Raw genomic sequence first — 25463 nt, forward strand, 5'->3', positions numbered from 1 at the left:
TTAGGTATAAGAATATAACAAATGATGAAAATAGCATTTTAAATCACTGGGAAAGAATGAACTATTTAACTAATATGTATGTATGTAGTAACTGGTTACTTATTCTATATTATCTCACGATATACAACCAAATGAATAGTCAATGGCATATGGTGATAGATGGTAGCTACACTTGCCGTGAGCATAGCATAAACTATAGAGCTGTTGAATAACTATGTTGTACACCTGAAACTAATGTAACATTGTGTGCCAAATATACCAAGAAAATAGTAAATAAGAGAAAACTTTAAAAAAATATTTTAAATGTTTCAAAAAGCAAGTAGTAAATTAAAATTAAAAAATAAAGTATAATATAAAATTTTGAAAATTTAAGGCAGTTAATATGCTTTTAGGAAGAACCTCTAAACAAGACAAAAAATGTATCAACTATAGAGAAAATGTTTGGCAGATGTCACTAGTAAAATTTTAAAACATCTATATGAGAATATCATAAATAATGTTTCAAGGAAAGGGGTAGTTTAGAAGAAAATATATTCACCTTATATAATAAAGGATTAATATATAGGATATATGAAGACCATCTGAAAATCACATAAATGACCTAATTTTAAAAAATTGGGAAAATGTATGTACAATAAAGCCACAGGAGAAAAATGATAAATGGTCAAACATCTATGAAAAAATGATCAATCTACCTAGTTATCAGGTAATTCAATTTAAAAAAATATATATATTTTTACTATGTTTTATCAAAAGATAAAATTGCTTATAATATTCTTGATGGAGAAGGGTTTGCTGTGTCTTGGCTGGTAGAGTTTATGGAAGGGCAATTTATCAATATCTATAATAATTTTAACTGTACATACCTTCAATGTCTGACACTTATACTTTAAGATACCTATCAGCATCAGCAAGATATCTTTTGATTGTGATCAACAGAATAGCTAACCTCAAATGGTTTAGGCAAAAAAAGGAAATTTATTGTTTCACATAACTATAAAGTCCAGGGCTCCTTCTTGCTGGCATCACAAACATCTTGTTTCAGGGATTGGCATTAAGTTAATAGGACTTTCTTCTCTATGTAGTTCTTGGCTCTGCTTTCTTATTTTGGCTCCATTCCCAGCCAGGTGGTGGCAGAAAAGTGGTAGCAGTTTCCACATTGTATTGTATCTAATAGTCAGTAGAAAATAATGTTTTTCTTCCTTCTAAATTAAATGAAAGCCATGATGCTCATGGGATCAAATGGGTCATTATGAATAACATGGAAGAGTCATTGAGGAGATTCCAACAAAAGGCATTTGGATTTTATTATTAAAAAAAAAAACATAAAGGATGCTATATGGGTCCATACCTGGAAGTGGTCACTGCCCTGTAGCAAAGAAAAACACTCAGCCATAAAAAAGAAGAAAACCCTGCAATTCACCATAACATAGATGGCCCTTCAGGTTACTAAGCTTAGCAGAAAAAGTCAAGCAGAGAAAGACAAATATTGTATGATCTCACTTATATGTGTAATCTAAAAGACAAACAAAGCAAAACAAAACTCATGGATACTGAGAATAGAGTGGTGGTTACCATGAGGGAGACGAGTGGGGGGTGGGCGAGATGGATGAAGGCGATCAGGAGGTACAGACTTCCACTTGTGAAATGAACAGATCATGATGTGGTGGGCAGCATGGTGACTATAGTTAATGGTAGCATAGTGCACATTGGAAGCTTCCAGGAGAGTACATACAGAAAGTTATCGGAAACAATGGAGTCAGAATTTACAACCAAGGTGGAAAAAGAACAAGGATATCCAAAGTGAGGGGAATAGGGGTGGAGGAAGGGAGACTGAGAGTCACTGAATATTATCAGGATATCGATAAAGGAGTTCAACAAGAAATAAATATTAAGATTTCTGGGCCTTCAGAGGTGCATTACCTTTAATCTGTGGCAAGCTCCCTGGCAAGCACTGATGCTATTCAATGGGCAATATCTTTTCACTTGAGTTACCTTCGACACCGTTGCTTTCTATGGCTTTCTTGACTTATGTTTCTTTACAAATAGAAGTAACTACAAACCAATTCACCCAGAAGATAAATTCGTACCCTGAGAAAAAAACTTCTGGGGGTAGATTCCTAATTGAACAGGGAGAGAATGCTGGAGGTAAAGAAGCTTCAAGTTTTACTGTGAGATGGGATGAGATCTTGGAAACTTGGTGAAAATTATCATAAAGAGAAGCCATATTATTTTCTCAAATATATTCATTTTGAGAAATGTCAAAGTATAGATATTCAACTAAAATGACAAATTGGTAATATTTTTCCCCATTTGTTCCTCTCCCCCTTCCCCACATGCACACATACACCTTTTTTTCCTCAAACCTTTTGGAAGTAGGTTTCACATATCATAATATCTTAGCACTGAGTATTTAAATTGGAATCTCCTAAAAATGATCACATTCTTGCACGTAAAACTTTTATTACACTTTATAATGGATATACTGTCTAATATGTGGCCCATATTTAAATATCCCCATTGTTCCAGGAATGTCTATTTAGCCTTTACTACATAAAGTACAGTCTGCAGACTGGGCAGCAGTTTTATTACCTGGGAGTTTGTTAGAAATGCAGAACCTCAGAGTCTACTCATTTAACAAGATCCCAGTGGTTCTGAACACATTCAAGTTTAAGAATCACTGTTGTCTCTTTTTTTTTCTCTTTCAAATCCAGGATCCAACTGGGAGGATCACACATAGAATTTAGGTATCTCACTTTTTTAGTATCCTTTATTGCAAAGTTATGGACTTTTTTTTTTTTTTTTTTTGTCTAATGACAGTGAATTTTTAAAGAATATAAGCCTATCATCATATAGAATTCCCCACATATGTATTTGTCTAATAGTTTTCTTATTAAAATCATGAGTCCTCCATTTATCCAAAGATACTACAAGTCTTTAGTTAATAGTCACGAACCGTGCTTCATTCTATCTTGGCAGAACCATCTGTAATAATAGCGGCTGACAGTTAACGATGCACTTTATACATATCTTATTTTTTCTCTATAATCCTACAAAGAGTACTATTATTAGTCTTAATTTGACAGAAGAAGGAGTAGCATGGGGAGGTCTGACGACTGCCCAGACTCACCATTATGAAGTGGTGCAATGGTCTGAGGAACCACTAGAGCACAGTGTTTTCCCCAGTGTGTTCCGTCTGTAAAAACTTCCAAAACTTCAAGATGTAAATGGAGGAGGAATCAGGGATCTGGTGATCACTGAAATGACAATACGCTTTAGTTACAAAGTGACATTTATCCTATCTTTACTCACTAAAAGATCATTCAGTAGTAATTATTTAGATAACAGAAAAGACTAACTAATGATCTGCTTTCCTCTGAATATAAGCTTTGGTAAGAAATGAGACACAACAGATGCTTTAGAACCTGGCCTGAGTAGGTCTTTTCTTTGTATGAGTGTGTGTTTCCTGGGATTTCTCCTTGGTGGAGTAGTGCATGGGGTGGCACTGCTGGGGCAGCTCAGGTAATGCACAAGTAGTAAATATGAAACAGTTAAACACTAAAACCTGCTTTGTGACCTTTTGTGTGAATTGAATGCCTCCAAGCTTTAGTTTCTAAGTCAATGGAGATAATGTCTCAGGGTAATTTTCAGGATTAAATGAATACTACAGTAGCCAAGCAGGGATACATATTATTTTCAAAGACTAAAATTTTATCTCCATGAGGTAATTTTAGCAGTCTCTGGAGTTTGGAAGACAGTAAATATGAGGTGAAAAAAAAATTCCATAAAAAGAAAGGGCTTCAATGGGGAAGAGTCCTCTAGGCGACACTTCACCTAAAAGTCATCCATTGCCTCGCTAAAAACCAAACCTCTTTAGTGTAGCCACAGAAAGCACTCTTAAGGCTTTTCTGGTAATTGTCAATAGGCAGAAGACATTAGTAAAGCTTCCTGATATTTAGGAAGAATTGGACCTTATATTCCAAACTGCACAAATGTGGGCAATAACAATTTGGCAATATGGTAATAACCAGAGAATTAAAAACATAACTGATAGAGTCTGAAGTTGAAAAAGGCAGCCTCTGTATTTTGTACAGATGTGACTTTGTACTTTGCGACTATGAATACTTAATATTTAACTAGTGTCTATCCTATATAGATGCTGTTGTAAGTGCTTTAAACATATTAGCTTATTGAATTATCAAAGAATTCTAAGAGGTAGGTTTATATTATTATTTCTGTTTCACCAATGAAGAAACTAAGACACAGAGCACAGCTCCCTGAGCTGCTAAGTGGAGGAAATAAGTTTCAAACCCAAGTTATGATGCCTTACCCAGTACCGTCTGCAGTGTCCCACACTTTAAAAGGTATAACACTCGAGCTACGGCCAGAGATGCTGAAACCCTTCACAGTGGACAAGTCAAGGCAGATACAAGGAAATGACCAATCTGACATGGAATATTTGGAAACGGAGGATATTCTGGGACAGAGAATGTGACAACAGAAATTAAAGAGTGATCTAGATCGGGGTTGGGGGTGTGGAGAATGAGAGAGAAAAGAAAGGATAATTTGGAGGGCCGGCATACAACTAGGCCATATATTCCTAGCAGAAGGCTTCTGTGCTATTGAGTATTCTCCACTAAAGAAGCATGATAGCCATGGAGACCTTATTATTGGTGCTCTGCCCATTTACTGGCTGGTGCACCACCCCAGCCACTTCAAATATTTCCTCCTTTTCTAGACAATCGCCCCCTACTAGGCAGGAATGAACCCCCACTCCAGTCCCTGCTCCTTTAGGTCATCATACTGTGGCCAATGACTGAGTGCTTGAGGGGGTGCAAAGACTGCCTCCACTGCCCCAAACTGAGATGAAGACTGTTAGACTGTTCATACTTCAGAGCTTCACACTGGGAATAAACTGAAGTGAGTCTGAATCTAAGACATCATTGTTGATTCACTATTTCCAATGTAATATCCACTCTTCTATCAGGAAAGTGAAACCATAAAAGCAACTATTTTAAATGTCACTATTACTATAACTTGTCATTCTTGTGGCAAACTGTCCTTTACTGTTCTCTGCTACGTGATCATTTGCTTTCATCAACCAAATAATAAGTTCAGCTATTTTTTAGATTGCTTATCAAGCTCCAAGCACTGGGATAAGCACCTAACACAGTATCTCATTTAATATTCATAAGAAACCAAATGACCACTCATGGTCACTTAGCTTCAGAGCCTGAATGTGAACCATGGACATTTGCCCCAAATTAGTGCCTTGCTCACTGTACTACAAAACTTCTGTAGGCAGGACCGCATTAACAAAAGTACTGATTCTCTTTGGAAAATGCAATAGTTACAGTTTTGGATATACCACAACAGCAATGTTAAGAGTGCTAGTATTATAAAGTTTATATCAGGTATATATTTCCTGCTGTTTTCAATGATTTTTTTTAAAATTCAAGTGTATGTGAATGATTTACTAAAAAAAAAAACCATTGGGGTACATTGGAGATTATCTCTAATAACTTCATAATTGTTTGTATTGTTATCCTTTCTTGAATGGGAGACGGCCTATAAGCTACATACTTCCTATCTATGCAACACAGCCCAACCAACTGTGTTTCTATGCACCCATTTTTGATGTATATCAGTGAGGGAGATGTGCAGGATACTTCCATAACTAAATTCACAAAAGCATGTAAATGTTACCAAATCAAAGGCAACTAGACTGGGATAATACCATGGAAAAAAGAGTACTACATAATATGTGTTACAAGTCAGATTCTAGGGGCACCTGGTTAGCTCAGTTAAGGGTCTGGCTCTTGGTTTCAGCTCAGATCATGATCTCACAGTTCATGGGATCGAGCCCTGCGTTGGGCTCTGCGCTGACAGCCTGACAACGTGGAGCTTGCTTGGGACTCTCTCTCTCCCCTGATCTTTGCCCCTTTCATACTTGCACTCTTTCTCTCTTTCTCTCTCAAAATAAATACATTTAAAGAGTCAGAAATTCTATTGATTATAGTTTTAACAAAATAAATTATGTGCTTGTCCTGAAATAATATAAAATTGTTCATCTTAATAATACCTGTCAAATAGAAGTCTGGGGGAAGAAGGCTTTTCTGAAATTAATAACTTTAGTTTAGATTATACATGATATTATTTATCCTTTTAAGCACTTATTTGGGACTGATTTTATTGTTCACATGCTCATAGTAAATTTTTTTTATGAGTGCTTCACCAAAAAGAAAATATTTCTGTGGGGCTGTTTACTGTACTTCATCACAAAAGCTTTTACAGTTCCATGAAAAAAAATCTGTATATGGCCAGAATGTCAGACATATGAACATCTTCCTCCATGAGTCATCATGACAATGGGTCCAAAACATTGCTGTATAGGGGTTTATAAAATAGCTGTAAAGCAAAGCTGAAATAGGCTTTATGTTTATGATGTAGCTAGTGTGCTCACTTTTATTCTTAATTCAGTTTTTTTAATGCCTATGTCAAATAAAAAAATCATAAAAAATAAATCATTGTAGGATCTACACACCTATTGTCACTGGGGCCCCATCACTTTTCTCTGCTTATGGCCTTTGGCTCTTCTGGCTTTTTTGGCCATTCATGTTTCTTTATTCTTATTTTTCTTTTAGCGTTTCTGAGATAAGATAGCATTCTATTTGTATTTGCTAATAACATTCCACATAAAAAAAAAAAAGATGCCCACATAAATTGCAGAAGGAAAATAACTCAGGAAAGATGTAACACGACTTCTCTAGTCCTCTGTTCAAGTCAGTTTAGATCTTTCTAAAATTAGCAGCTTTGGTTTGGATTAGTTTTGATATTATCTAGCCTTTTAAAGTAAATAGTTATTGGGGCGCCTGCTTGGCTCACTTGGTTAAGCATCCAACTTTGGCTCAGGTCATGATCTCTCAGTTCATGAATTCGAGCCCCGCAACTGGCTCTGTGCTGACAGCTCAGAGCCTGGGGCCTGCTTCAGATTCTGTGTCTCCCTCTCTCTCTCTGCCCCTCCCCTGCTTATGCTCTGTCTCTCTCTCTCTCCTTCAAAAATAAATAAACATTAAAAAAATTAAAGTAAATATTTATTTGGAACTGATAATTATTCACATGCTTAAAAGTGAAAGCCTCAAAATCATGTGGGATTTTTCTTAGTCTGGTGTTTGTGTATAGAATAGCTACCATAGTCTGTATGTGTGTACTTTTTGCTCAGACCAAATAAAAACTATGGTTTTCCATTTGTAATGCAACCGTTCATTCCTGTATTTTATGTAATTGAATTGTTTATACCATTCATAGCATTATGTTGTGTTTTACTTTATTATGCAAAATGTTAAAGTTGTTTTATAACCATATTTTATGTGCAAACTATTTCATTTGTTCTAAACTTTAATCTGGATCCAAACATTGGGTTTAACATATAATACATAAATATTAAACTAAACAATTTTGAGAAAATCATTTTTATGTTTAGCTGATTTCACCTGAGGGTCCAAATATGATTCCAGTATGTTGTTAGTTTGTTTGTCAAAGCATGTCATTGCATATTCTGACTGCCTTCAGGACAAGCTGTGAAATGTCTAGATTCCAGAGAAGCAGACTGTGATCTATTCTCAACAACCCCTCCCCACCTTCTGCCATCAGTTCCCACAAAGCAGTGATCAGAACTTAGCTAACTCAGCTTAGGTAAGATGTCAGGCTTCACAATAGGCTAATAGAAATAGACTAATTTTACAAAACAAATCCCCAAACATGTGCTATGTTGCTGGATTTTGAAGTTGATCCAGAAGGTTGTGATGTACACACACAGGTACACACACACACACACACACACACACACATTTTAAATCCTTTTTAGTGTCTTCCAATGAAAAGCATAAATTAATCCATAAAAAATCCTGGGCATTTTAAAGTACAATTTCATAAAAATAGACATAGAGAAAAATGGACAAATCTTAAGTATACAGCCCAATCTATCTTCTTCCTGTCTCTCCCCACCAACCTTACTGAATGAGCTCCTCTCAGCTACCAGTGTGGTTTTCCTAAAGTATTTGCATCCTCACAGCTGATATCCTCAGTGAGGCCCACTTTACCATCCAGGTCACTGTAGTAGCCATGAAACCACACTCTCCTCCTACTACGTAATCCCATGCTCCCAGATTCCGCACTAATTTTATCCTATTCTTGAGTTTATGACCAATCTCTGTTATAATAGCTCCATACTATGCACTCTACTCTGTTTCAGACACTCTGCATTCATTACTTATCTTTATACCATGATGCAAATAAGTGTTATTCCCATTTTGCATAGAAGGAAACTGAGCTCTGAGCCTGAGAGAATTTAAATCAATTCCCCATAATCCCACAGCTGGCACGAGGTGGGCGTAAGCTAAGGACTATTTTGCCTGACTAAAACCTAGGCTTTGCCCATTATACTTTTTTTTTTACTTGATTGTTCTTGTATCCCCAATGCTTAACACATGCTCAAAGAAGTATTTAATTTGAATTAAATTATCTCAGTCTCTTACTTGTGAACACCCTGGTTATGCAGCACAGAAAACAGCAGAAGACTGTGCAACAGCTTCACAACATTCCATAAAGTAGACAATAAAATGCCATAAAACCGCAAAATGAAGAGGAAGCGTTCCATGGTTTCTGGAAGAATTTATCCCAAGGCAATGTTGAGCGTGTCGAAGAATGTTTTCATCAAGGATAATCTCAGTGTTAGAAAAGCAATTCCCATTGCTGACAGTGAAGCTGTGCTAAAAATTGCATTTCCCACTCCCCAGTTTCAGCTCCTCTTTATTTCATGTACTACCACATATGGGCAAGCAAATCGCAGCAGTTAAAGCCAGCTGTGCGCCACTTACATCTGCAAAAACAGTGGGTTCACCAGGTGAGCTCCTTGCTCAATCCACCTCTTTAATCCATCCCATGGAGAGAAAAATGAGACTTTGGCTCAAGGATGAAATTATTACCCTGCCTCATTATACTATTCTCATTAAATCAGTTATTTCCACATTATTGCAATGGAAAATATCCAAGTAGAGTATCGTCTCCTAGCTAGCTTCTCTAATTTGCAGGGCAATTATTGATTTTTTTTTTTTTTGCCTCAGTGGGAAACTAATATTGCCTAGGAATTTAAATTCTGGCAAAAGAGTTGGAAGGGTGGGAAAACAGGTCATACTGAAGATAGGCAGAACTCCAGGTACTTCTGTTTTTTTACTATGGAAGGATGATGGTTTTTATATTAAGAATATCATAAATATAAATTACATTGTTTACTAATTCCTACATCTATCACTAAAACAAATTACTTGAGCTGGGCATAAAATTTCTTATTTGCTTGGAATAGGACTGTATGCACTCACAAGTATTTTCCTATGTGTTTATGTGAATATATAACCACATGGCCAGGGCATAACACAACCCAGCAAAAGGGAGAGGTTTCAGAGGGAGCACCTGCTTTTCTTTGCTCTGCTTTGCTTCACTTCTCTCTCTATGGAGGGAGGGAGGGAGGGAAGGGGGTAAGATAAATTAGAGGAAGGAAGAGAGTGGGGGGAGGAAGAAAGAGACAGAGAGTTTTACAGTGACTGAGATGATTTTTTAAATTGGGACTGCAAAAAAGCAAAAAGATTTGTTTAAAAAGGTAGGACCCATATTCTGGAATGGTAACTCTGTGAGCTTTATTTTTAGGGCTCTGTGCAGCAGACTAAGAGGGTGTATAATGGGTTACCTGTCATCTCTGGCTCTTCATCAAGTCACTGGTGAGAATCTCTGTGTTGTCATGAAATAGTCTCAGTGCTCATCTCATGTGGATTTTCTTCCGGGAATTTTACATTATTTTTATTCCACACGACATAATCTGGGGCAAAACCATCCAGTTCTTGCTTTAAAAACTTTCATTACTAGTGCTAATCATTGCTTATTCAGTTATGCAAAGTGAATTAATTACTGTGTGACCTTGAGCAAGTTGCTGTTTTTCTCTAAGTCTTAGTTTACCCATCCATAAAACAATACCTATGTCTTAGCATTGTAAAAATAAATACAATAATATCTTTAAGGTGCTATATATGGGGCAAATGCTAAAATATTAGTAATTACTTAAATATTATTATAGTTTTCCCACAACATGCTATATTTCTCTATCACGGCACTCTTATTTCATCATAATGGCTCATTTATCTTCCCTTCTAGACTATAAGCTATAAGAGAGTGGCAATAGTTGTAAAGAGTAATAACTTCATAAAAACCTAGTGACTGAGTTAATTAATATCTGATTATTGGATTTTTATTAAAGGATTGCTTTGGACTATTTTATTTCCCATCTGTATTTTCTATACCTCTTGGCTATGGTTAGAAATACCAACACTCCTCTTGTTTTTAAACCCAGTGTTGGAAATGTAACATGAGACAATGTCACATGTTCACCAAACCACTTAATTTTCCTCCTTGGCATACAAGATGACTACCATGTATAGACCTCTTACAACTGGATGAGACCACACTAATGGATTATGGATGGAAGAAACATGCAGCACTTCAATTCCTGGCCATGACATGTCACACATAGCTTCCCTGCTCTATCCCCATTTTATATTTTTTTTAATGTTTGTTTGCTTGCTTGTTTGTTTGTTTATTTATTTATTTTGAGAAAGTGAGAGACAGAGAGACAGAGAGAGAGGGAGAGAGAGAATCCCAACTAGGCTTTGTGCCATCAGTGCAGAGCCGACATGGGGCTCGAACTCATGAATCATGAGATCATGAACTGAGCTGAAATCAAGAGTTTGGATGCTTAACTGACTGAGCCAGCCAGGTGTCCCTATCTATCCGCATTTTAAAACCTTGAAAAGAAAGAGTTCAAAGTGATAGAATCACAGATGAAAATAGTTTAGATCCCCAAGTCACAGCTTAGAGGAGAACCGCTCAAAGGACAGCGATATGAAAACAAGTTATACTTTATTGTGTTAAGTGGCTAAAGTATGAAGTTTATTTTCACCACATTTAGCCTAGACTATACTGACTAACACATGTTTTAAGCTGAGAGATTCCATTTTGGTTTGAAGAGTCATTTTCTGTTTGGTATGAAAACAGAAAGTATATATCTTATATGACCAGCAATTCTTTCTATGTTCTTTTCTTGATAAACTATCCCCCATGAGAGTAGTTCAAAAGAAACTCAGAATTTCCTTTTTAATTACTTTATTCCCATGCATACTGTTCACTTACTCTGTCATTTCTTCATCTGTTTAAATAATAGTTGTGAATAATGTTTACAAAAGGTATCGAGAACTCAGTGGTGAACAAGAAAGGTCCTTTCCCTCATGGAGCTCATTTTTGTGAGGGGCATATAGTACAGTAAATTTAAAATAATGAATTTATAATAAAATACCAACTAACATTGAGTGCTATGGTGAAAAGTAAAACAGGGATGTTGTCTTATTGTAATGGTATCCTCAATACATAAGAACACTTGCACACAGAAGATGCTGAGGGGAATGAAACAATGTGGGCTATGTTGGGGGAATCGCTGTCCCTTCCAGCCTCATTTCAGAGCTCAGGACATTTATTGAGCCATATTTTATGGATGGAGTGTTGACTTAAAAGACAGATTCCAGGGTCACCTGGCTGGCTCAGTCAAGCATCCAACTTTTTTTTTTTAATATATGAAATTTATTGTCAAATTGGTTTCCATACAACACCCAGTGCTTATCCCAAAAGAAAGCGTCCAACTTTTGATATCAGCTCAAATCATGACCTCACAGTTTGTGAGTTTGAGCTCTGCATCAAGCCCCACACTGGGCTCTGTATTGACAGCATGGACACTGCTTAGGATTCTGTCTCTCCCTCTCTCTGCCCCTCCCCTCATTCTCTCTCTCTCTCAAAATAAATAAATAAATAAATAAACTTTTTTAAAAAAGACAGATTCCAAACTAGGCTCTAAGGCATTGGATGCTTGTCTACTTGTTAATAAAGTAATTCTGGATCTTCTGTTGACTTTTTCTTATCTTTCTACCTTTATTTTTTATCCATTTCACATTAATTTTGTTTCTGCCCTTATCTTCTGGGCATAAACTCATATTGAATTTAGAGACTACATCTTGTCACATATTCGTTTCTTTATTCTTATATAGTATAACCAATGTTTCTTTAGCCACACTTAGAGTAAGAATAGGACCATAATGACAACAATATCTCTCTGGTTGCAGGTATTTAAGAATTATTAGTGGGTTGTCTCTTATGGACTCCAAGTTTTGCCATCAAGTTTTTTTTCCTCTGGTTTCCCGCATTTTCTGCTCTGGTTTTGTGGTCACATTCTTGTCACTTCAATATTAAAAGCCAGAACAGTATTTTTCTCTGCTAAAATAACAGCCAAATCGTGTGAGTGGTGCTCATGCTGCTGTTCATGCCTCAATGTCCATAGCAAGTGCACTGCTGTTCCGCATGTACAGGGCTGGCCAGGGTCTAGTCAGGCAGCACCACCTTCAGCAGTAACTAATACTAATCTTCCTTTCCTGCCATAAGTTTCCATTGTCCTGGAATCAAATCAATACTTTCATCCTCCCTCTTTAACAGAGGTTATTTCTGACATTTCCTCTGTTACTTAACAGCCTACCAGACAATCAAATTGATTTGAATTATAAAGATATCTTTAGTTTTATAAAATAATTTTGTTTCAGAGATAAGGGTCATCATTCTGGTATTCCTGACTTCCCCTGGCCCAGTTTGGGGCACACAGGAGGCCCATGATGAGTGAAAACAGTTCTTATGCTTTGTCATAAGGGATATTAACTGAAGTGTGGCTTTTGACAAATGTGAGTCTAGCATGCTACCTATGGATTTGTGTAGAAGTAACTGTGTTTCTAAAACTTGGGTGCATTTCAGAATCCTCTGTATGGCATTATAAAAATGCAAGCATCTGGACTCTACTGTAGATCTTATATTTGAGAATCTCTATGAAAAATATAGGTAACTTATATTTTTCAAATCTCCTCTGGTGATTCTAGGTCTACCAACCCAAAGATTGCATTTGAGAACCACTCCACCAGGGTAATGTAGTATTCAACTGCAGTCTACCAACATTGATGAAGCACATACTTCTTGTTAAACACTAGGCTAAATGATACGTATACAAACTGAGTTAGATCCTCTCCTCAAAATATAAGGGGGGGTGAGGTCTGAAGTGTAAATGGACAATTAGAATAGGATGTGATCTTTAAACAAGACATCTCTCCAGCTATCCTCATTTTTGTCTCTCTCCCATGGTCACTTTTTCCTGTTGCCCATAGTATCTCAGCATCATGGACCATTCTCATGGAAACTCAGTTAACCTGTTTCCTTAAGGAGTGTCTGGGTTATTTTTCAGAAAATAGCTTTACAAGGCATTGTTTTTCTAAGCCTTCCCTTTTTCCCCAAGATGATAATAAATCTGGCTGAGATTAAAGGTGTAATATACTCTATTTTCCCTATTTTTATTGCTTTGTAAGACAGCTTCGAGTTCCAATACAGCTCTTTGGAGAGGATTCATTTAATTTTCAGTTTGTTTGTTTGTTTACATTTGTTTTTCTACGTGTGACTGTGGTGGACAAAGCTTCGTGAAATCACCCTAGCTAAAGCCTAGAAACACTCTTAGCAGGTTTTAATTTGATTACTGCAGGAGGTTACCACTGACCGGATATGCCACCCAAATCAATGTTTACTGTTAACATCCACTCTAAAGCACACCATGCACCTCATAATGAACACCCCTCCACCACCACCACAGCAACCCAACTGTTTCTATGGAAATTCTCTGCTAAACCAGGGAGCTGGTTTACTGAATCCTTGACAGGGGAGACAGCAGAGGAGGGTGGATAAAAACTTTGACTTAGGAATCAAATGACTTCAGTTCAAACCTCAGTTTGACACTGGCTGCCTAGGTCACTTTTGGCAAGTTCATCTCTCTGAGTCACAGTTTCCTCATCTGCAAAATTGGATAAGAGTCTGTACACAGTAGTGTTGCTGAGAGGATAAGGTAATGCACAGAAAGCATAATAAATGATTGCAATTTGTGGTAGGTGAGAATATGGCCCCCTAAAGACGTTCACACTCAAATCCTTAGAACCTGTGAATATGCTGCCTCACATGGGAAATCAAGGCAGGCAAGAGAAACAGTTGTCAGTGGTGGGCCGGAGCAGCCTGGAAAGATTTATACGATGGAAATCATCAAATGCTACACCAAAGATTCCCCCCACCCTACCCAAAGAACCTATTGTGAAGCATTTGCCAACTTACCATCAGTGGGTTTGCAACTAGTCAAAAGAGTTTGATTCCAACTGGTATTTGATTCAAGACTAACAGCGTCAGAGGAACTAGTTTTTACACAAACTCCTTCTTAGTGAAAAACACTTTTATTTTGATTATCTCTTCCAATCCTTACAGTTTCCCTGGGAAGATAATACTATTATCCATTTTACATAAACAAGGTGAGGTTCAGAAACATGTGATGATTGTCCAGTATCATACCACGTGATGGAGCCAGGGCTCTCAGAAGATATCCTGATGCCAAAGCTCTTGCTGTTTTTCTTTTTATACTGATGCCTGGCACTCTGTGTGGAGCATTACTGTGCTGAATGGATATGTGTTGAATAAATAAAAGATTACATGTGCCACCAGTTTTGGAGCAGAAGAAATAGAAAATAATTTTCCTCAGCTAGTTTAACTTTCTTGAAAAAAGGACTAGGGCTAAAATTAGACTGAGATACTCAGCCCAAAACTAACTCTGTGAAATAGGAAAAGAGAACTGTCTTCCCGTGGTGACTTTGTGCTAGTCAGTGTGCTAAGTGTGACAAAATCACATTCATCGTCTCCTCTAAGGCAATCAAAAACCCTGCTGACTTGTGGTTATCATACCCTTTTTACATAAAAATGAGACTCTGAGAGGCTACATGACTTGCCAAGTTCTTGCAGTCCATGGGTGGCTTATTAGAGATTCAGACCTTAGGTATGTTTGACTCCAAAGACTGCCTGATCCCACTCTTCTATACCAAGAAAAAGCTGAGAGTCTTTAGTTAGTCACTCATTGTTGCTCTGGGTATGCTTGCCTTCTTCCTTCAGTGGGCAAAATAGAAATTTGTTATTTAATTAGCCAGAAATTGACTAGTACTTGCATGTGCTCCGCAAAGTGCTATACCTCTAATATCATGTCCAGAGACGATTTGAAATGTAAAGAATGTGATGTTTAACAAGATGGTTGAGTCTGAAAACCCTGGGTTAAAAATCCACATGGTATGAATGTGGGCAAATTATATACCTCTCTAATTCTTATTTCCTCTTCTATAAAATCATGAAGATAATAACTACCTGACAAAATTGTTGTTAGGATTAAAAGATATAATTTATGCTTCAGCACAATACTTGAAAGACAATAGGATCTCAAAAACATGGTGGCTAGTTTTGTCATTGCCAGACCTTTGTTCTTTGAAACACATCTGGCTAAAGGCAGACAATAAACTCATGAATAGATCCAAAGACCATGTGGGGTGTTTTGAACATAGATTTTTATCATATAGAAAATTTACATAATATGAAAATAAAGGAAAATGGCAATATAAGCAAAAATACAATGACAATATAAGCAAAACCAGTTTGACTATTCTGAATAACTTTGGTCTAAGAATGTTTTAATTACTGCTTTTCTGTACAATATTCTTGGGCCATCAGGGGCATTGGTGATGCAGCATTTCTGAAAAGTGCTCTAATATTTTCTTTGTGATTTTCTCCCAAGCCCCAGACTCTCATTCTGCATGTTATAAAGGTAGCAATTTCTTGATTTTATCATGTATCAAGGAAGGTTTTCGGAAAACAAATAAAACTCATATTCCTTCATTAAATGTTCCTTAAATGACTTGGTAAAAACATCAAGGGACTGCAAATATCAAATGATGCTTTAAGAACAACACTCAAGATTGTGCCCACATAGGTAATGACATAGTTAAAACTCTCTTTTGCTAACAGCAATTATAAAACACTATGTATTCTCTTTTCATATAGGCTCATAGTGTAACAAAAAAAAGAAGTATTTTGGAATTGATGAAATACAGTAAGCTTTGAACAGCCAGGGAAATGGGAGAGCACTGTAATAATGAAAAGAACATCCGCTTTAGAGTTAGACAAATTTGTGACTAAATGCCTGTCCTACCCCTAGCTGTGTGACTTTGGACATATTACTTAGTCCCTCTGAACCTCAGTTTTCTTTTTGTTGAATAAGGATAATAATGTACTTTTTGAGGGAAATTAGGAGGAGTGAATCAGATTCTATACATAAAAGCATCGGTGATACACTAATTTTCTCACCTTTCCTTCTTCATCAGCTGCCTTCTGATAAACCTTCAAGAGCAAGGTGTTTAGACAAAAGATTTCCCTACCTGTTCCTTCCACACTCCTGGTGTCATGCCAGGAATCAGACCTAGGACTGCTATAAGGTAAGGAGGGGGAAAGAGACTTGGATTATTTCAAGGGGTTTTTTTTTGTCCTAACTGAAAGATATTAGAACTAACTTCTCATACACTTAGTCCAATGTATTGGTTGCCTGAAAGGTGGAATTAAGTTCTGTACCATCCGACTGATAGAACACAAGGACAATGAAGGCATGGGCTACTTCCAAGGAGCTACCACTGGCAATTAGTGCTCTCTGCAAGTAAAGAGTTGTAGTGCTCAAAGCAGATAACACTACTTCAAGGAAAGTATTTCTCCCATATTAGCCCTCATCTATCTCTAAAGGGAAAAGCTCACAGAACACAACCCTCACTAAATAGCTTTGTTTTCTTCTTGCCAACAATTGTTTTTAAAGTTTGAAAATATGGGTGTGAAAAAGAATATGACCTTATGTTTTTCTCCAAATGAAAGAATTCTTGGTTATTAGGTCAGGAAATCACTGAAGTGCCCTCCACCCATGTAGTACAGAAGGAAGAAAGAAGGCACAGGCAGAGGAGTCCCTTAGCTCACTCCATCCCCCATCTGCTCTCTGACTGACTCCTGCAGGTAGCTTTTATTTTGCTGGAGCCAAACAGAACTACTTGACATGAACACCCATAACCTACCAAGCACACATGCTCTTTCCTCTGCTCAGGATTAAATATTTGCTATTTATGTCTACCTTATTTCTTTCCATATTTCAAGAATCAGTTCAAGATCAACTAATCTGAAAAGCTGTTCCTAATTTGTTCAACCTAGGTTTTTTTTTTCCCATGTGTATACATTGGTAATAATATTTTTTAAGTTTAGTTATTTATTTTGAGAGACACAGAGACAGTGGGAGCAGGAGAGGGGCAGAGAGAGGGAGAGAGAGAGAATCCCAAGCAGGCTCCACACTGTCAGTACAGAGCCCAATGAGGGACTTGAGCTCACAAACCACGAGCTCATGACCTGAGTCAAAACCAGGAGTCAGACACTTAACTGACTCTGTCACCCAGATGCACCTACATTGGTAATAATAATTAATAATGATAGAATTTTGAGGAACCACAATGTGTGAGGTTGTTTGAATTTATTATATAACCCTCATAACATTTCTGAAACAAAACTATGATCTCCAATTTTGTAAAGGAAGCACACGGAAGCCATGTAAGCTTTCCAAGCTGACACAGTAGCTAAGATACAGGGTCTAGATTTGAACACATGTTTTTCTGATTCCAAAGCTCATACTCTTTTTCGTTTGTTTGTTTGTTTGTTTGTTTAGTGTGTGTGTGTGTGTGAGAGAGAGATAGAGAGAGAGAGAGAGAGCGAGAGCAAGCATGATTGGGGGAGGGAGAGAGAAAGAGGATCCCAAGCAGGCTCCACACCATCGGCATGGAGCTTTGGGGCTTGAACCCATGAACTGTGATATCATGACTTAACCCGAAATCAAGAGTCAGACACTTAACTAACTGAGCCACCCAGGCACTACTCTGAAGCTCATACTCTTTCTTTTATATCATATTACCCTCATACATGACACTATTCTATACTCTCCGTGTGTGATTGTGTGTATATGTATATTTGTTTTTCTATTATTTTTGCTGCCAGAATACTTAAGGGCAGGTGTCATATCTTTCCTCTATAATACCACTAACTAATAGAGAGACCTTCATAATATTAAAGGCACAATGAGTATTTATTCATTATAATAACTATATAAAACTTACATAAATTATAAATGATAGAATGTTATATTTTTTATTCATCTAAAAATATTCGTTAAAGACCTTGTATATACAGGACACTATTCTAGGTATTGGATATGGAAAAGTAAAGAAGAAAAATTACCTGCCTTCTAGGAGCTCATAGTCTAGTGAATTGCAGACAGAATCATCTTTATATATTTTTTTACATAACTTCACATAGGAACCTACAAAATCATGGAATCTTAAGACTAGAAAAGGTTTCAGGGATCATGTAATTCAGGCTGTTTATGATACAGATAAGGAAGTCAGCTGGGAGATTTAAGTATATTGCCTAAGATTAAATACATTTTATTTTAAAGTGACTATACTTTCACTTTGCTATGGGTTCTATCTCAATTCTGTATACAACCCAAGTGTAGAATTCTACAAGGAGAAATATGGGAGCTCATACCTTGCCTATCTTTTGTACTGGAAGACAAGGCAGACCAGGACACAGGTTTATCACTTAAAATTAAATTGAAGTGATAGTAAAGATAATGGAGGCATCAATAGATGAAGAGTTTCAACAAATTTATGAATGAAGAAATGCAGAAGGGAGAGTATTGAATACTGAATGGGGGCAGAACAAACTATAGTTGTGAGACAGGCTGAAGGGCTGCAGCCCAGGAGGAGGCCATGGAGTCCACCTGAAACACTGAGTATTTCTGGGTGCAGAGATGGCAGATACAATACAGGACAGGAGTGAGAAATGAAACTCACACCAAGGGATTGCCTTAATACTTGTACACAGAAGAGTCCCCCAAATCCTTATACATAATAAGCCCACAGATGGGTATTTTTTTAATTCTCAAAAAAAAAAAATGGAAAGAAAGCTTTACTATAAAATATCTTCCTATCTACATGAAATTATTAATATGTCTTATTTTATTTCTTCTAATGATTACTCCCATACACAAGTACGTCACACTTACTATTTAATTTTATCTAGGATGAAAGAAAATTAAATTTCTTTAAACCATGCGAATTCACCAATTTTCAATCATTTTGACCCACAAAAATAACAATTTTATGGTTCAACATAAATAACTTAAAAATGTACAAATACTGGGGCACTTGGGTGGCTCAGTCAGTTAAGCATCAAACTCTTGATTTTGACTCAGGTCACGATCTCATGGTTCATGAGATAGAACCCCCACAATGGGCTCTGCACTGACAGTGTGAAGCCTGCTTAGAATTGATTCTCTCTCTCTCTCTCTCTCTCTCTGCCTCTCCCCTGCTTGGTATTCTCTCAAAATAAATAAATAAACAAAAAAAACATAAATACCTATTTATTCTTTTAATCTTTACAGACAATATGTCCTAAATTCCCTCTTGGAAAGACTAGGATATCACAGCTTTTACTTTTCTCTCAAGTTTTGTCACCCAAAGCTTTATTTTACCCTGTCAAAGCTGAGAGTTCTTATATTTACTTCTATAACTACATTGAATATTTTAAGCTTTGTTTTTAGGTCAGCTTCTAAAAGTAGAATTATATTTTGGGTATATTTTAGCAGGTAGAACCACCAGGATCTGCTGATTGGATGTAGAATGTAAAGAAGGTGAGGAATCAAGAACGTCTCCAAGAGTTTTGGCTGAAACCATTGGAAGGATGGAGCTGTCATCAATTAATATGGGGGAAGCTGCGAGTGGGGCAGATTTGGAAGTGCAAATATGGTGCTCATGTTTGATTATGTTATGTTTAAGATGAGTGTTAAGCCTCTAAGTGGAGATATCTACTAGGAATGTGCATAGCTGAGTCTTTTGGGGTTGACTGATTGTATAACAAGGAATTCTCCAAATAAACTACCATATAGGATAAATACAGTGTTTTTGAACATATACAAAATAAAATTTTGCTAATTTTAATTTTAAAAATAGTTGAATCATAGTGTATAACTATGTAAATATAGTTCATTGCAAATAATAAACTAATTTTATTTTTGTATTCTAGCAACAAAAAGTTGAAAAGATAAAATTACTAAGTATATATTTTTAAATATAGCATTTACCCAGGAAGGAAATATATGTAAAACCTATGGCAAAAACTGAAAACCATGATTGATTGGTAAATACTAACAGAATATGTCACCCCAAAATAAGCCTCTTTGGCATAACAATTATTTTGATCTGATTATTTTGAGAAAGAGCAGATAGGAAAAGCTCTGAAAACAGAGAAGTCACATTTGTATTTATAAAGGAAATTTCCATATGTGAAAGAGTCTCTTTCTTTGTACCAGGAAGAGAAGAATAAATAAATCAGGAGAATCTTATCAATGGAAAAGGTACCAACTTAAACCTGTATACCAAAGCTTGTTTAGTGTGTTTTCCTGGTCACCTCCCTGCAAATGGCCTGCCCACCCCCTTTCTTCTTTTGTCTTTAGCTAACGATTGTATGTAAGCCAGAGTTTTGAGCCACCTCAAAGAGTTACTCCTTTTTCCAAGGGTATTTTCCATGTACTCATGAGATGCATACCAATAAATTTCTATTTGTTTTCTTTTGTTAATCTGTCTTTTATTACAGGGGTTATAAGCCAATAACTAAGAAGGGTACAGAGAAAATTATTTCTCCTCCTGCACATCTCTCTACTGCTTCAGTATCCATGAAACCTACCCAGCCATTAGTCCATCTGTTACCATCCACAGAGAATTTCTAAAATTTATATCCTATCCTTGTTATTCACCTATTTTATGGACCTCTATAAATTGTTTAAGCCACAAAAATAAATTCTAAATTCTTTAGAATGGCATCCAAAACTTTAAATTTTCTCATATCTTTTTAACATTAGAAATCTCTATTGGGGAGAGCCCTAATAGACTGCAAACAGTCTGGGCTCCAGCCACCAACAAAACCTCGTGCCACTTCCTGAAACATACAAGTCCTTTTCTCTTCTGCATTTTTTCACAAATCCTTTTTTTTTTTTTTTTTTTTTTTGGACTGGCCATATTTGTTTCATACTTGGAAAACTCCAACTTATTTTTCAGGAAAAAAGGTTTATTCATTCACATACTTATTCACTTAATGAATAGTCATTGTGTGCCAGGTGTTGTATTAGTATATACATTCTAGTATTGGCCCAGTGCAAAATGAAAACATGGGGCCTCTTGTTTAAAAATTAGTAATAATATCAAGATAGCCACAGCAAAATGTTAAACCAAGAGTGAGGCCCTTCTAAGTCAGCTGCACAGATCACATGCCTATGAAGCCAGTCCTGCTCTGCTCACTCTCTCTGTCTCTCATCTAGACTGTATTTGCTTACTGTGTGTCTAACAGTAAAGAGTAAAAACCCTAAACTTTTACTTCCTTTAAAGAAAAGGAAAGTCCCATTACATAGGAATGCTAGGAGTATTATTTAGGGAAGGTCTTGGCTTGGGGTAGCCTTAGAACATTTGCATTTCATCTTGTTCCTTTCTTTTATTGTACTTCATCATTTCCAAGTTACCAAACAGCTAACAGACATCCCCAAAAATGCAGACAAAAGGAGGAAATTCAGTCTGGTGGTTTGGTACCAAGGAAAATACATAGATTTATAATCCTGACCTTGATTCCAATGGCTTTTATGCCATATTTATCATAGGCACAGAGGAAGAATGAATACCACTCAACATGGTTGCTCAATACTTGTTAATTAATCAGGGAGATTATGGGATTGTTCTTGCAGTGGTGAGTAAGCTGAACTGGCTTTGTGCTTTGCCTCATTTACTGGCTAAAAGTAAGTGATATTTAAGCGCAATATAAGAACAAAAGGTTTCTGGAAATAAGAACAGTCCCGTTTTCTTATATTTTGCTGAGCATTTCCACAGTATATTTAAACTATAAATTGGGACGATTCTTCTGGTTACAAAATTCTTCTTAGCCCAGTGAATGTGCTATCCAGGTGTTCAAATGAATAATACCAAGATTTTGTATGTTATATTTATATTATGTTATCTGTATATTAATGGTTTGAAACACGTGTTATAAATTACTATAGGTAAGCACCCAGAATGTAGAAGTAAACAGAAAGAATAGAATTTCTTGCCCTGCTAAAATTTAGAATCTAGGTGATCAAACATTCTTTCATCTATAAAGCCTTTATAGTGTAATGATATATTTATTTTTTAAATTCTCTCACAGCCTTTTTTACATATCTGAATAATAGCTTCTGTCATGTGATATTTTCTCTTGTCTGCCTACCTGTCTACCAACTTTGAGCTCCTTAAAGACAGGAGTCATAATTTACATACCTCATGTCCCTGGGTACCTACACAGTAGATTATCAATATTTATTTAATAAGGAATACTTGGCTGGAAAAAAAAAACCTAACAATGGACACCCAGGAAATGCATAAACTGCCAAGGGAAGTGACAGCCCTGACAACCATGGACCTGGGAATATTAAAACCAGCTCACCTCTTGAGGAGGGAGCAGGATCTTGGCTGAACCTCTGTGACATCTTGGAATCTGACTTTTTAATTTCCTCACTATTAACCTCTTTCCCTCATCTAACTAATTACTGGGTCTTAAAAGTTTACTTAATGCATATAGATTCTCTCCATTTTTACCATCACTATTTTATTTATAAGTCTGTTAATATTTTTCCTGGACTATTGTAACATCTGTCCAACTGGTTTTCCTGACCTCTGTCTCCCTTCAATTCATACTTCACCATGATGGTAATATGGTAGTAATCAACTTAAGTTGAAAATTTAACATGTTATTTGCCTACTCAGAAGCCTTTTAGAAGTTAGTAATTACTAGCAGAATCTACTCAGAACATGGCCAATCAGGGTCATCTGAACTAATCTTTCTTTAATTCAGATCCCCCCTATCTCACTTCTTGGTGAAATCTTTGGCAATTCTTGGCACTGCTTCTTGACTTCATGCATTATTCAAGAACATCTTATATCCCCATTTCTTTGTTTAGCTCAGTCCTATTCATCCTTTAAGACTCAGCTTGGATAACATTTCCTACGAGAGGGTTCTAATCATTGTCTCCACTAAGTCAGCCCAATATTTCTCACCTTCACTCAGTGTTATATAACTCTAACAGACCTTATCAGTATTATTGAAATTATCTGTTTGCATGTTCAATCATCCTGACGTACTTATGGAAGTTAAAGACCATGGTGTAAGATTTGTAATCTTACATCATGAGATAATGAGCACAAAACATTTAGTATACTGCTCCACAGATGCTCCATATATAACCTGTTGTTTATGTAATGTTGATGGTATTATTAGTGGCAGAGATTCAGCTAGCTCTTAGTGCTAGTGCACTTTACATCTTTTCTCAATGCTCCACTCTGCTTCTCTCTTACTAAAGATCAATGATTTCATCAGTCAGGAAATACCACACTAGCAGCTTCCAAATCTTTTAATTCTTAGAGTTTTAGTTACTAAGGTGACTTGGTCATTTTTCCAATTCTTGTTTTAAAAAAAAACATGCTGGGAAGGGATTTGATTGGCCTAGCTAAGGTCAGGAGGGGCTAACTAAGCCCTCTGCTGGACCAATCAACTGTGGTCAGGAGGCAGAGTGTTGATAACAAGATAATCCTACTTCTAACACAGGAGGGCCAATGAGGGCGAGTGGTGTGGTGTGAGGGAAGAACAAACAGTTCTGCAGAGAAAGGACATGCTATTCACAGAGTAAAGGAGTTTTGTTTGACAGTCAAAACCAATATGTAGTTACTATACCAGCCATTTGAACAATGATGATGATGATAATTATTATAATAATGATAATGCAGCAGGTTCCCTAAAAATAGATCCAAAATATTATGGATGCATGGTAAAAGTATTGTATCAAACGTGCTGCCTCTTAAAAGGATCACTTGGAGATATATGTACCATCATCATGTGAACATATTTCTTCTGTGTTGGTTAAAGAAATGCCCTCAGTACCTTATTGCCTTCCCTGGCAGTGATCGTACTCATTTCATATTCAAATTTGGGGCTACAGTGTTAAAATAATAACAAGCAAGGCACCTGGGTGGCTCAGTCGGTTAAGCGTCTCTCTCTTGGTTTTGGCTCAGGTCATGATCTAAGTCATGGGATGGAGCTCCATGTTGGGCTATCCACTAACAGTGCAGGGCCTGCTTGGGATTCTCACTCTTCCTCTCTCTCTGCCCCTCCCCACTCACACATGCACTATTTCTCTCAAAGTAAATAATGTTAAGTGTTAAGTGTTTTCTCGATATTAAAAAAATATCAAGTGTGTTTGCTATTGTGTATGAAACATGAACTTATATATAAAATTACATTTTTATATGTGAATATATATAATACATACACATATACATACATATGTGTACACACATATGTGTATATATTACACCTGTGATGTGTATATGTATATGTTACTCACCATAATAATTGAGAAGGTCATATGGATAAAATATTTAGTACTATGAAAGAGCTAGAACTATAAACATATTGCATTTCCTTTCTCTGGAAAGAAGAAGGGATTATAGCTCTGATTACAAATGAGTCTCCTGGAGCAGGCACCAGTTATCAGTGTATTAAGTCATTTCAATTTTTGCAAAAGAAATGTGCTGGTTTGCTAGCACCTTGTAGCCCCATTTTGTAGGGCTGATGGAGTTCAAATGAAATGGCTGCTTGGAGAACAGAATGAGCTTACTTAAAGAGAAGAACAAAAGCACCCCCAGGTATGAACTGGGGGTGAATTGCTCTAGAAGGGACTTGGAAAGAAAGCTGCTTGTTTGCCTCAAGAGGGTGGTTGCTAAGTTGAAGGCATGAAACATCCGTGTCCCTATTAGATGAGAGTCAAACACAGCACAGATGATGGGATGGGGGATGAAGACTTTAAAATAGCTCTATTCTTGTAGTCAAACGCAGTAGACAATTAGGAGATGAAAAATAATTGTAGGGAATGCAGGCCTGCAGTCCTTGCATGGGGTGCTGAGAGAGGAAAATCTGGCTCACTGACAGCCAGACTCCTTAGGCCTTTGCTTTGAGGAGCAAGGGAGAAGCACATGGCAGGGACCCTGGAAATTTGTTTCATTTCAAGTTTGTGATGGGAAGCCCTGTGAAGTTTTTCATTCTGTTCTCTCACCCTCTCAGCAAGCCAAGTATTATTAGCTCCATCTCACAGATGAGCAACTAAGGCACACAGCTACACAATGGAGAATCTCCTTGACTCCAAAGCTCACGCTTCTACTACACCACCCAGCTTCAGGAAAGGACAGTGCACACTACCCTGTTTTGCCCTAAATCTGTAATTCTAACCCATGCAGTAAGCACAATGTGAAAGCCTACTTTGTCGTGGCCACTTC

This window comes from Panthera uncia, chromosome D1 (assembly GCF_023721935.1).
Source record: "Panthera uncia isolate 11264 chromosome D1, Puncia_PCG_1.0, whole genome shotgun sequence".
Taxonomy (NCBI): domain Eukaryota; kingdom Metazoa; phylum Chordata; class Mammalia; order Carnivora; family Felidae; genus Panthera; species Panthera uncia.